The sequence below is a fragment of the Crinia signifera genome, chromosome 9 (assembly GCF_055691185.1).
Source record: "Crinia signifera chromosome 9, ASM5569118v1, whole genome shotgun sequence".
Taxonomy (NCBI): Eukaryota; Metazoa; Chordata; class Amphibia; order Anura; family Myobatrachidae; genus Crinia; species Crinia signifera.
The window spans coordinates 149,583,256-149,594,925 of NC_139225.1; the positions used below are offsets into that span (position 1 = coordinate 149,583,256).

General features: G+C 51.4%; 7 non-coding genes across 7 annotated transcripts; all 7 read left to right on the forward strand.

The window, feature by feature from the left end:
• The first annotated feature begins 56 nt into the window (after nt 1-56).
• Nucleotides 57-129, forward strand: TRNAV-UAC (transfer RNA valine (anticodon UAC)). The gene has a single exon. It is a non-coding gene; the product is annotated as a tRNA-Val (tRNA).
• Nucleotides 130-1,018: 889 nt separating this feature from the next.
• Nucleotides 1,019-1,091, forward strand: TRNAV-UAC (transfer RNA valine (anticodon UAC)). The gene has a single exon. It is a non-coding gene; the product is annotated as a tRNA-Val (tRNA).
• A 1,851-nt stretch (nt 1,092-2,942) lies between these two features.
• TRNAV-UAC (transfer RNA valine (anticodon UAC)) lies at nt 2,943-3,015 on the forward strand. Its single transcript has one exon. It is a non-coding gene; the product is annotated as a tRNA-Val (tRNA).
• A 1,047-nt stretch (nt 3,016-4,062) lies between these two features.
• Nucleotides 4,063-4,135, forward strand: TRNAV-UAC (transfer RNA valine (anticodon UAC)). The gene has a single exon. It is a non-coding gene; the product is annotated as a tRNA-Val (tRNA).
• Nucleotides 4,136-5,026: 891 nt separating this feature from the next.
• On the forward strand, nt 5,027-5,099 carry TRNAV-UAC (transfer RNA valine (anticodon UAC)). The gene has a single exon. It is a non-coding gene; the product is annotated as a tRNA-Val (tRNA).
• A 2,204-nt stretch (nt 5,100-7,303) lies between these two features.
• On the forward strand, nt 7,304-7,376 carry TRNAV-UAC (transfer RNA valine (anticodon UAC)). Its single transcript has one exon. It is a non-coding gene; the product is annotated as a tRNA-Val (tRNA).
• Nucleotides 7,377-8,407: 1,031 nt separating this feature from the next.
• TRNAV-UAC (transfer RNA valine (anticodon UAC)) lies at nt 8,408-8,480 on the forward strand. Its single transcript has one exon. It is a non-coding gene; the product is annotated as a tRNA-Val (tRNA).
• The last annotated feature ends 3,190 nt before the right edge of the window (nt 8,481-11,670 follow it).

The following is an 11,670-nucleotide window of genomic DNA, read 5'->3' on the forward strand; positions in this document are numbered from 1 at the left end:
GGTCGACACGGCTTATCACTGGTGATAACATGTGACTGAGTACAGGGTACACAGCTGGTTCCATAGTGTAGTGGTTATCACGTCTGCTTTACACGCAGAAGGTCCTGGGTTCGAGCCCCAGTGGAACCACATTTTGCAGACACAGCATAAAGGTCTAGTACCCCAAGTAATGTACATAGGAGGCACTCAGACGCCATCTGAATGTGAGGCCTCTGACTGGCTGAGAGCACTCAGCCGCCATCTGAATGTGCGGCCTCTGACTGGCTGAGAGCACTCAGCCGCCATCTGAATGTGAGGCCTCTGAATGGCTGAGAGCACTCAGCCGCCATCTGAATGTGAGGCCTCTGACTGGCTGAGAGCACTCAGCCGCCATCTGAATGTGCGGCCTCTGACTGGCTGAGAGCACTCAGCCGCCATCTGAATGTGAGGCCTCTGAATGGCTGAGAGCACTCAGCCGCTATCTGAATGTGAGGCCTCTGAATGGCTGAGAGCACTCAGCCGCCATCTGAATGTGAGGCCTCTGAATGGCTGAGAACACACAGCCGCCATCTGAATGTGAGGCCTCTGAATGGCTGAGAGCACTCAGCCGCCATCTGAATGTGAGGCCTCTGAATGGCTGAGAGCACTCTGACTGGTTTTGCTGTGCCATCGATTGGGGGAAACCCTCTTGTTCTCCCCCATCGATGGCAAAAGTATTTGACATCGGCCTTAAACCAATGATGATGTCTAGGTAACATGCACATCTCTAACCTCCCTCACCCAGCCCCTCCCCCACATCTGGGGTATTTCCAGGATTAGACCCCCTCCCCCCTGCGCTACCTTTTGCTTTAGCCAGGACTGGGGATACTGCTGGTGGGGGATAGTTATACCATTGGGAACACAATACCATTAGCAGCATGGAATATGGGGGTGGGGGGGGGGATACGGTCATTGGGTCTACAGCAAGTTGGTCGACACAGTTAGGTCGACACGGCTTATCACTGGTGATAACATGTGACTGAGTACAGAGTACACAGCTGGTTCCATAGTGTAGCGGTTATCACGTCTGCTTTACACGCAGAAGGTCCTGGGTTCGAGCCCCAGTGGAACCACATTTTGCAGACACAGCTTAAAGGTCTAGTACACCAAGTAATGTACATAGGAGGCACACCTGTGGTCCTCATCCCAGCATTAGGACAATGAGGCCACCATGAAATTAGATACATGTTCACAGGCATCATGGTGACAGTCATAATGACTGTTAGGGCTGGACTCTAGTGGTATGGTTTGGATTTTTTTTTTTGGGAAGGGGGGGGGTGTCAAAAGACTGGATGGCCCTCTGAATGTGAGGCCTCTGACTGGCTGAGAGCACTCAGCCGCCATCTGAATGTGAGGCCTCTGACTGGCTGAGAGCACTCAGCCGCCATCTGAATGTGCGGCCTCTGAATGGCTGAGAGCACTCAGCCGCCATCTGAATGTGAGGCCTCGGAATGGCTGAGAGCACTCAGCCGCCATCTTAATGTGAGGCCTCGGAATGGCTGAGATCACTCAGTCGCCATCTGAATGTGAGGCCCCTGACTGGCTGAGAGCACTCAGCCGCCATCTGAATGTGTGGCCTCGGAATGGCTGAGAGCACTCAGCCGCCATCTGAATGTGAGGCCTCTGAATGGCTGAGAGCACTCAGCCGCCATCTGAATGTGAGGCCTCTGAATGGCTGAGAGCACTCTGACTGGTTTTGCTGTGCCATCGATTGGGGGAAACCCTCTTGTTCTCCCCCCATCGATAGCAAAAGTATTTGACATCGGCCTTAAACCAATGATGATGTTTAGGTAACATGCACATCTCTAACCTCCCTCACCCAGCCCCTCCCCCACATCTGGGGTATTTCCAGGATTAGACCCCCTCCCCCCTGCGCTACCTTTTGCTTTAGCCAGGACTGGGGATACTGCTGGTGGGGGATAGTTATACCATTGGGAACACAATACCATTAGCAGCATGGGATATGGGGGTGGGGGGGGGATACGGTCATTGGGTTTACAGCAAGTTGGTCGACACAGTTAGGTCGACACGGCTTATCACTGGTGATAACATGTGAATGAGTACAGGGTACCCAGCTATACAGTACTCCGAGCAGCAGCTAGCACTTTGTGTAATGAGACGCGTCACTGGTGATAACATGTGACTGAGTACAGGGTACACAGCTGGTTCCATAGTGTAGTGGTTATCACGTCTGCTTTACACGCCTCTGACTGGCTGAGAGCACTCAGCCGCCATCTGAATGTGCGGCCTCTGACTGGCTGAGAGCACTCAGCCGCCATCTGAATGTGAGGCCTCTGAATGGCTGAGAGCACTCAGCCGCCATCTGAATGTGAGGCCTCTGAATGGCTGAGAGCACTCAGCCGCCATTTGAATGTGAGGCCTCTGAATGGCTGAGAGCACTCAGCCGCCATCTGAATGTGAGGCCTCTGAATGGCTGAGAACACACAGCCGCCGTCTGAATGTGAGGCCTCTGAATGGCTGAGAGCACTCAGCCGCCATCTGAATGTGAGGCCTCTGAATGGCTGAGAGCACTCTGACTGGTTTTGCTGTCCCATCGATTGGGGGAAACCCTCTTGTTCTCCCCCATCGATGGCAAAAGTATTTGACATCGGCCTTAAACTAATGATGATGTCTAGGTAACATGCACATCTCTAACCTCCCTCACCCAGCCCCTCCCCCACATCTGGGGTATTTCCAGGATTAGACCCCCTCCCCCCTGCGCTACCTTTTGCTTTAGCCAGGACTGGGGATACTGCTGGTGGGGGATAGTTATACCATTGGGAACACAATACCATTAGCAGCATGGGATATGGGGGTGGGGGGGGGGATACGGTCATTGGGTCTACAGCAAGTTGGTCGACACAGTTAGGTCGACACGGCTTATCACTGGTGATAACATGTGACTGAGTACAGAGTACACAGCTGGTTCCATAGTGTAGCGGTTATCACGTCTGCTTTACACGCAGAAGGTCCTGGGTTCGAGCCCCAGTGGAACCACATTTTGCAGACACAGCTTAAAGGTCTAGTACACCAAGTAATGTACATAGGAGGCACACCTGTGGTCCTCATCCCAGCATTAGGACAATGAGGCCACCATGAAATTAGATACATGTTCACAGGCATCATGGTGACAGTCATAATGACTGTTAGGGCTGGACTCTAGTGGTATGGTTTGGATTTTTTTTTTTTGGAAGGGGGGGGGTGTCAAAAGACTGGATGGCCCTTCGAATGTGAGGCCTCTGACTGGCTGAGAGCACTCAGCCGCCATCTGAATGTGAGGCCTCTGACTGGCTGAGAGCACTCAGCCGCCATGTGAATGTGCGGCCTCTGAATGGCTGAGAGAATTCAGCCGCCATCTGAATGTGCGGCCTCTGAATGGCTGAGAGCACTCAGCCGCCATCTGAATGTGAGGCCTCGGAATGGCTGAGAGCACTCAGCCGCCATCTTAATGTGAGGCCTCGGAATGGCTGAGATCACTCAGTCGCCATCTGAATGTGAGGCCCCTGACTGGCTGAGAGCACTCAGCTGCCATCTGAATGTGTGGCCTCGGAATGGCTGAGAGCACTCAGCCGCCATCTGAATGTGAGGCCTCTGAATGGCTGAGAGCACTCAGCCGCTATCTGAATGTGAGGCCTCTGAATGGCTGAGAGCACTCTGACTGGTTTTGCTGTGCCATCGATTGGGGGAAACCCTCTTGTTCTCCCCCCATCGATGGCAAAAGTATTTGACATCGGCCTTAAACCAATGATGATGTTTAGGTAACATGCACATCTCTAACCTCCCTCACCCAGCCCCTCCCCCACATCTGGGGTATTTCCAGGATTAGACCCCCTCCCCCCTGCGCTACCTTTTGCTTTAGCCAGGACTGGGGATACTGCTGGTGGGGGATAGTTATACCATTGGGAACACAATACCATTAGCAGCATGGGATATGGGGGGGGGGGGGGATACGGTTATTGGGTCTACAGCAAGTTGGTCGACACAGTTAGGTCGACACGGCTTATCACTGGTGATAACATGTGACTGAGTACAGGGTACACAGCTGGTTCCATAGTGTAGTGGTTATCACGTCTGCTTTACACGCAGAAGGTCCTGGGTTCGAGCCCCAGTGGAACCACATTTTGCAGACACAGCATAAAGGTCTAGTACCCCAAGTAATGTACATAGGAGGCACTCAGCCGCCATCTGAATGTGAGGCCTCTGACTGGCTGAGAGCACTCAGCCGCCATCTGAATGTGCGGCCTCTGACTGGCTGAGAGCACTCAGCCGCCATCTGAATGTGAGGCCTCTGAATGGCTGAGAACACTCAGCCGCCATCTGAATGTGAGGCCTCTGACTGGCTGAGAGCACTCAGCCGCCATCTGAATGTGCGGCCTCTGACTGGCTGAGAGCACTCAGCCGCCATCTGAATGTGAGGCCTCTGAATGGCTGAGAGCACTCAGCCGCTATCTGAATGTGAGGCCTCTGAATGGCTGAGAGCACTCAGCCGCCATCTGAATGTGAGGCCTCTGAATGGCTGAGAACACACAGCCGCCATCTGAATGTGAGGCCTCTGAATGGCTGAGAGCACTCAGCCGCCATCTGAATGTGAGGCCTCTGAATGGCTGAGAGCACTCTGACTGGTTTTGCTGTGCCATCGATTGGGGGAAACCCTCTTGTTCTCCCCCATCGATGGCAAAAGTATTTGACATCGGCCTTAAACCAATGATGATGTCTAGGTAACATGCACATCTCTAACCTCCCTCACCCAGCCCCTCCCCCACATCTGGGGTATTTCCAGGATTAGACCCCCTCCCCCCTGCGCTACCTTTTGCTTTAGCCAGGACTGGGGATACTGCTGGTGGGGGATAGTTATACCATTGGGAACACAATACCATTAGCAGCATGGAATATGGGGGTGGGGGGGGGGGGATACGGTCATTGGGTCTACAGCAAGTTGGTCGACACAGTTAGGTCGACACGGCTTATCACTGGTGATAACATGTGACTGAGTACAGAGTACACAGCTGGTTCCATAGTGTAGCGGTTATCACGTCTGCTTTACACGCAGAAGGTCCTGGGTTCGAGCCCCAGTGGAACCACATTTTGCAGACACAGCTTAAAGGTCTAGTACACCAAGTAATGTACATAGGAGGCACACCTGTGGTCCTCATCCCAGCATTAGGACAATGAGGCCACCATGAAATTAGATACATGTTCACAGGCATCATAATGACTGTTAGGGCTGGACTCTAGTGGTATGGTTTGGATTTTTTTTTTTGGGAAGGGGGGGGGGTGTCAAAAGACTGGATGGCCCTCTGAATGTGAGGCCTCTGACTGGCTGAGAGCACTCAGCCGCCATCTGAATGTGAGGCCTCTGACTGGCTGAGAGCACTCAGCCGCCATCTGAATGTGCGGCCTCTGAATGGCTGAGAGCACTCAGCCGCCATCTGAATGTGAGGCCTCGGAATGGCTGAGAGCACTCAGCCGCCATCTTAATGTGAGGCCTCGGAATGGCTGAGATCACTCAGTCGCCATCTGAATGTGAGGCCCCTGACTGGCTGAGAGCACTCAGCCGCCATCTGAATGTGTGGCCTCGGAATGGCTGAGAGCACTCAGCCGCCATCTGAATGTGAGGCCTCTGAATGGCTGAGAGCACTCAGCCGCCATCTGAATGTGAGGCCTCTGAATGGCTGAGAGCACTCTGACTGGTTTTGCTGTGCCATCGATTAGGGGAAACCCTCTTGTTCTCCCCCCATCGATGGCAAAAGTATTTGACATCGGCCTTAAACCAATGATGATGTTTAGGTAACATGCACATCTCTAACCTCCCTCACCCAGCCCCTCCCCCACATCTGGGGTATTTCCAGGATTAGACCCCCCCCCCCCTGCGCTACCTTTTGCTTTAGCCAGGACTGGGGATACTGCTGGTGGGGGATAGTTATACCATTGGGAACACAATACCATTAGCAGCATGGGATATGGGGGTGGGGGGGGGGATACGGTCATTGAGTTTACAGCAAGTTGGTCGACACAGTTAGGTGGACACGGCTTATCACTGGTGATAACATGTGACTGAGTACAGGGTACCCAGCTATACAGTACTCCGAGCAGCAGCTAGCACTTTGTGTAATGAGACGCGTCACTGGTGATAACATGTGACTGAGTACAGGGTACACAGCTGGTTCCATAGTGTAGTGGTTATCACGTCTGCTTTACACGCCTCTGACTGGCTGAGAGCACTCAGCCGCCATCTGAATGTGCGGCCTCTGACTGGCTGAGAGCACTCAGCCGCCATCTGAATGTGAGGCCTCTGAATGGCTGAGAGCACTCAGCCGCCATCTGAATGTGAAGCCTCTAACTGGCTGAGAGCACTCAGCCGCCATCTGAATGTGAGGCCTCTGAATGGATGAGAGCACTCAGCCGCCATCTGAATGTGAGGCCTCAGAATGGCTGAGAGCACTCAGCCGCCATCTGAATGTGAGGCCTCTGACTGGCTGAGAGCAATGTCTGCAAGGGAACGGTGAGAGAACTGTGGACTGATAGGGACGTTTGTCACATACGTCGACACAGCATACATGTTGACAGTCATGTCACATGGGAGACCGCATAGAATCTAATGACACCTAGTGCCCTGAGCAGTCACCATCGATGGTTGCTATTGATGGCAATACTGCCACCAGCCATCGATAGTAATAAACTATGTGATGGATGACCATTGTTAGTTTTACCTATCGATGGTCATCCATTTTCTTTGAATGACTGGACTGTGGGCTAATCAGAATGTGGGAGAGGAGATTTACAGGTGTCAGGGGCGGGGCTATGCTTCATGTCCTGGCACTTAGAAAAAACAAAACATCGGTTTTGCTGTGCCATCGATTGGGGGAAACCCTCTTGTTCTCCCCCCATCGATGGCAAAAGTATTTGACATCGGCCTTAAACCATTGATGATGTCTAGGTAACATGCACATCTCTAACCTCCCTCACCCAGCCCCTCCCCCACATCTGGGGTATTTCCAGGATTAGGCCCCTCCCCCCTGCGCTACCTCTTGCTTTAGCCAGGACTGGGGATACTGCTGGTGGGGGATAGTTATACCATTGGGAACACAATACCATTAGCAGCATGGGATATGGGGGTGGGGGGGGGATACGGTCATTGGGTCTACAGCACACGGCTTATCACTGGTGATAACATGTGACTGAGTACAGGGTACCAGCTATACAGTACTCCGAGCAGCAGCTAGCACTTGGTGTAATGAGATGCGTCACTGGTGATAAGATGTGACTGAGTACAGGGAACACAGCCGGTTCCATAGTGTAGTGGTTATCACGTCTGCTTTACACGCAGAAGGTCCTGGGTTCGATCCCCAGTGGAACCACATTTTGCAGACAAAGCATAAAGGTCTAGTACCCCGAGTAATGTACATGGGATGCACACCTGTGGTCCTCATCCCAGCATTAGGACAATGAGGCCACCATGAAATTAGATACATGTTCACAGGCATCATGGTGACAGTCATAATGACTGTTAGGGCTGGACTCTAGTGGTATGGTTTGGATTTTTTTTTTTGGAAGGGGGGGGGGGGTGTCAAAAGACTGGATGGCCCTCTGAATGTGAGGCCTCTGACTGGCTGAGAGCACTCAGCCGCCATCTGAATGTGAGTCCTCTGAATGGCTGAGAGCACTCAGCCGCCATCTGAATGTGAGGCCTCGGACTGGCTGAGAGCACTCAGCCGCCATCTGAATGTGAGGCCTCTGAATGACTGAGAGCACTCAGCCGCCATCTGAATGTGAGGCCTCTGAATGGCTGAGAGCACTCAGCCGCCATCTGAATGTGAGGCCTCTGAATGGCTGAGAGCACTCAGCCGCCATCTGAATGTGAGGCCTCTGAATGGCTGAGAGCACTCAGCCGCCATCTGAATGTGAGGCCTCTGAATGGCTGAGAGCACTCGGACTGGTTTTGCTGTGCCATCGATTGGGGGAAACCCTCTTGTTCTCCCCCCATCGATGGCAAAAGTATTTGACATCGGCCTTAAACCAATGATGATGTCTAGGTAACATGCACATCTCTAACCTCCCTCACCCAGCCCCTCCCCCACATCTGGGGTATTTCCAGGATTAGACCCCCTCCCCCCTGCGCTACCTCTTGCTTTAGCCAGGACTGGGGATACTGCTGGTGGGGGATAGTTATACCATTGGGAACACAATACCATTAGCAGCATGGGATATGGGGGTGGGGGGGATACGGTCATTGGGTTTACAGCAAGTTGGTCGACACGGCTTATCACTGGTGATAACATGTGACAGAGCACAGGGAACAGCTATACAGTACTCCGAGCAGCAGCTAGCACTTGGTGTAATGAGACGCGTCACCGGTGATAACATGTGACTGAGCACAGGGAACACAACTGGTTCCATAGTGTAGTGGTTATCACGTCTGCTTTACACGCAGAAGGTCCTGAGTTCGAGCCCCAGTGGAACCACATTTTGCAGACACAGTATAAAGGTCTAGTTCCCCGAGTAATGTACATGGGAGGCACACCAGTGGCAGCATTAGGACAATGAGGCCACCGTGTCACTCCTGGGAGACACTGACCTTCCCAAATCCCAGACCATTTTACTATGGAATTACATGTTCACAAGCATCATGGTGACATAGTGGTATGGGTTGGAATTTTTTTGGGGGCGGGGGTGTCAAAAGCACTCAGCCGCCATCTGAATGTGAGGCCTCTGAATGGCTGAGAGCACTCAGATAACCAGAGGGCTGCCCAGTGTTTGGAAATGTTTTTACAAATTGTACCTACCGCCGCCCACCAGCACAAGCGGGGAGTTCTAGGCTCACATCAAGGGAGCTGATCCAGCAGAGATCAGGCGTCCGGGAGCCGTAGTGCAGAAGGGAGGCTCATGACAAGAGCCTCCCTTCCCTATTGGCAAGGAGCCTCCCCGCACCTTCTGAGGTACAGTGGAAGTGGGTCCAGATTCCAACCCTGTGTGGGCTGGTGCTATGGGCAGAGTACACCAATGCAAGCCCTCTTCCAGCATCCAATGTGGCATGAGACATTGGGTGCTGGAAAAAAGCACCATAAGATGCGATGAGACATCATTGTGATATTGTATTGTATAGGTGTATGGGCATTATTAGTGTAGCCAGATTTCACTTTGTGTAATACAATTGATTTTGGCACTTTACAGGTTTCAAACGCTGGACACAGGACAACACCCCCCCCCCACACACACACACAGCCATTTGTTGAGTGCTTGTGCTAGGCACAGGCCATTCCCATCACACGGAATGAACAGTGCACCAAACATCCTGTATTGTGCACCCGTTACAAAGGAAACTTCCTTCAGTCTGTTTTGTCAGTTATACACTAGCACTAACATAACACATCCTAGATCTGAATGAATGAAATATTCTTATTAAATACATAGTTGAATGACAACAAAATTACACAAAAATGATCAATGGAAATCAAATTTATTAACCCACGGAGGTCTGGATTTGGAGTCACCCTTAAGTGGAAAAACACACTACAGGCTGATCCTACTTTGATGTAATGTCCTTAAAACAATTCAAAATGAGGCTCAGTAGTGTGTGTGGCCTCCACGTGCCTGTATGACCTCCCTACAATGCCTGGGCATGCTCCTGATGAGGTGGCGGATGGTCTCCTGAGGGATCTCCTCCCAGACCTAGACTAAAGCAACCGCCAACTCCTGGACAACGCGGCGTTGGTGGATGGAGCAAGACATGATGTCCCAGATGTGCTCAATTAGATTCAGGATTGGGGAACGTGCGGGCCAGTCCATAGCATTAATGTCTTCGTCTTGACACTCCAGCCACGATGTCTAGCATTAGTAGGAACCCAGGGCCAACCACACCAGCATATGGTCTCACAAAAGATCTGAGGATCTCATCTTGGTACCTAATGGCAGTAAGGCTACCTCTAGCGAGCACATGGAGGGCTGTGCACGCGCCCCCCCCCCAAAGAAATGCCACCCTACACCATTACTGACCGGCAATGCTGGAGGATGTTGCAGGCAGCAGAACATTCTCCTTGGAACTTCCGGACTCGGTCAGGTCTGTCACATGCTCAGTGTGAACCTGCTTTCACCTGTGAAGAGCACATGGCGCCAGTGGCGATTTAGCCAATCTTGGTGTTCTCTGGCAAATGCCAAACGTCCTGCACGGTGTTGGGCTGTAAGGATAACCCCCACCTGTGGACGTCGGCCCTCATGGAGTCTGTTTCTGACCATTTGAGTAGACACCTGCACATTTTTGGCCTCCTGGAGCTAATTTTGCAGGGCTCTGGCAGTGTTCCTCCTTGCACAAAGGCGTAGGTAGCGGTCCTGCTGCTGGGTTGTTGGCCTCCTCCAAGTCTCCTGATGTACTGGCCTGTCTCCTGGTAGCGCCTCCATGCTCTGGACACTACACTGACAGACACAGCAAACCACCTTGCCACAGCTCGCATTGATGTGCCATCCTGGATGAGCTGCACTACCTGAGCCACTTGTGTGGGTTGTAGACTCCGTCTCATGCTACCACTAGAGTGAAAGCACCGCCAGAAAGAAACTCCTTTATTAGGGGGTGGGGGGGGGGGGGGGGTCTTGCTAATTGCCTATAATTTCCACCTGTTGTCTATTCCATCTGCACAACAGCATGAAAAAATGTATTATCAATCAGTGTTGCTTCCTAAGTGGACAGTTGATTTCACAGAAGTGTGATTGACTTGGAGTTACATTGTGTTGTGTAAGTGTTCCCTTTATTTACAGAGCACTGCTCCTTATACGACCCAGAGCGCTTTACATAATAGCACAGCAAGTACAGCGTAACGAGGGACAGCAAAATACTTGTGTAACCAAGGCTTTGTAGGATTCTAGAGTGGGCGGTGGTAAAATTTTTCAAACCAAACAAAACACCCACAGCAGTTGCCATGTGTGCCAGTCATTACCTAGTTATAACGCCAGAGATAGAACTAGTGCACTAGGGCTAATTATATTTCATGAATCTTAGCAGCTATAGAAAAGCCCCTCGTGTTTACTTGGCATTGGTTAATGCCCTTATTAACGGGGTGCAGCCTCATACATTTGGAATGAGATGCAAGAAAGATGTCCGTTGGTGGCACAGTAATTCCCAGGTTACATCAGGTGTGAAGATCAGGGCCCAGACTACTAGGATTTGGTACTGCCACAGAGGAGCCCCCTGGATGGTCAGCAGACACCTCGTTAAGGCCCATACACTTATCATTCCAATCTGGAAATTTTTATGAGCAAATGGCAATTGACCACTTGCTCCTAAACATGGGAAATAGATGAAAATGGGCAGATAAATTGGTTATATCTATTTATGCAGACGGCTTTTGTCCATTTTCCAACATTTGGGAGTAAATGTTGGATTGTAAATTTGTTACCACAAATTCAGATTTCATTCCAACCAGCCAGACCGGAAAGACAATCTAGCTTGAACGGGCAATTAGTGTGAGACTGAATCTCCACTTGTTCTTAAATAATCAAAACTTCTTCTAAAACCACATAAATTAAAGCTGTACCTGTAAACTATAAGCCACTATCCCGCAGAGCAACCAGCCCAAGACCATGAGCCGTCTGGGGTTATGGGAGGCCAATGAGAACATTGCTAGCAGAGTGGCTAATGCCGACATTAAACATTTAGATGGA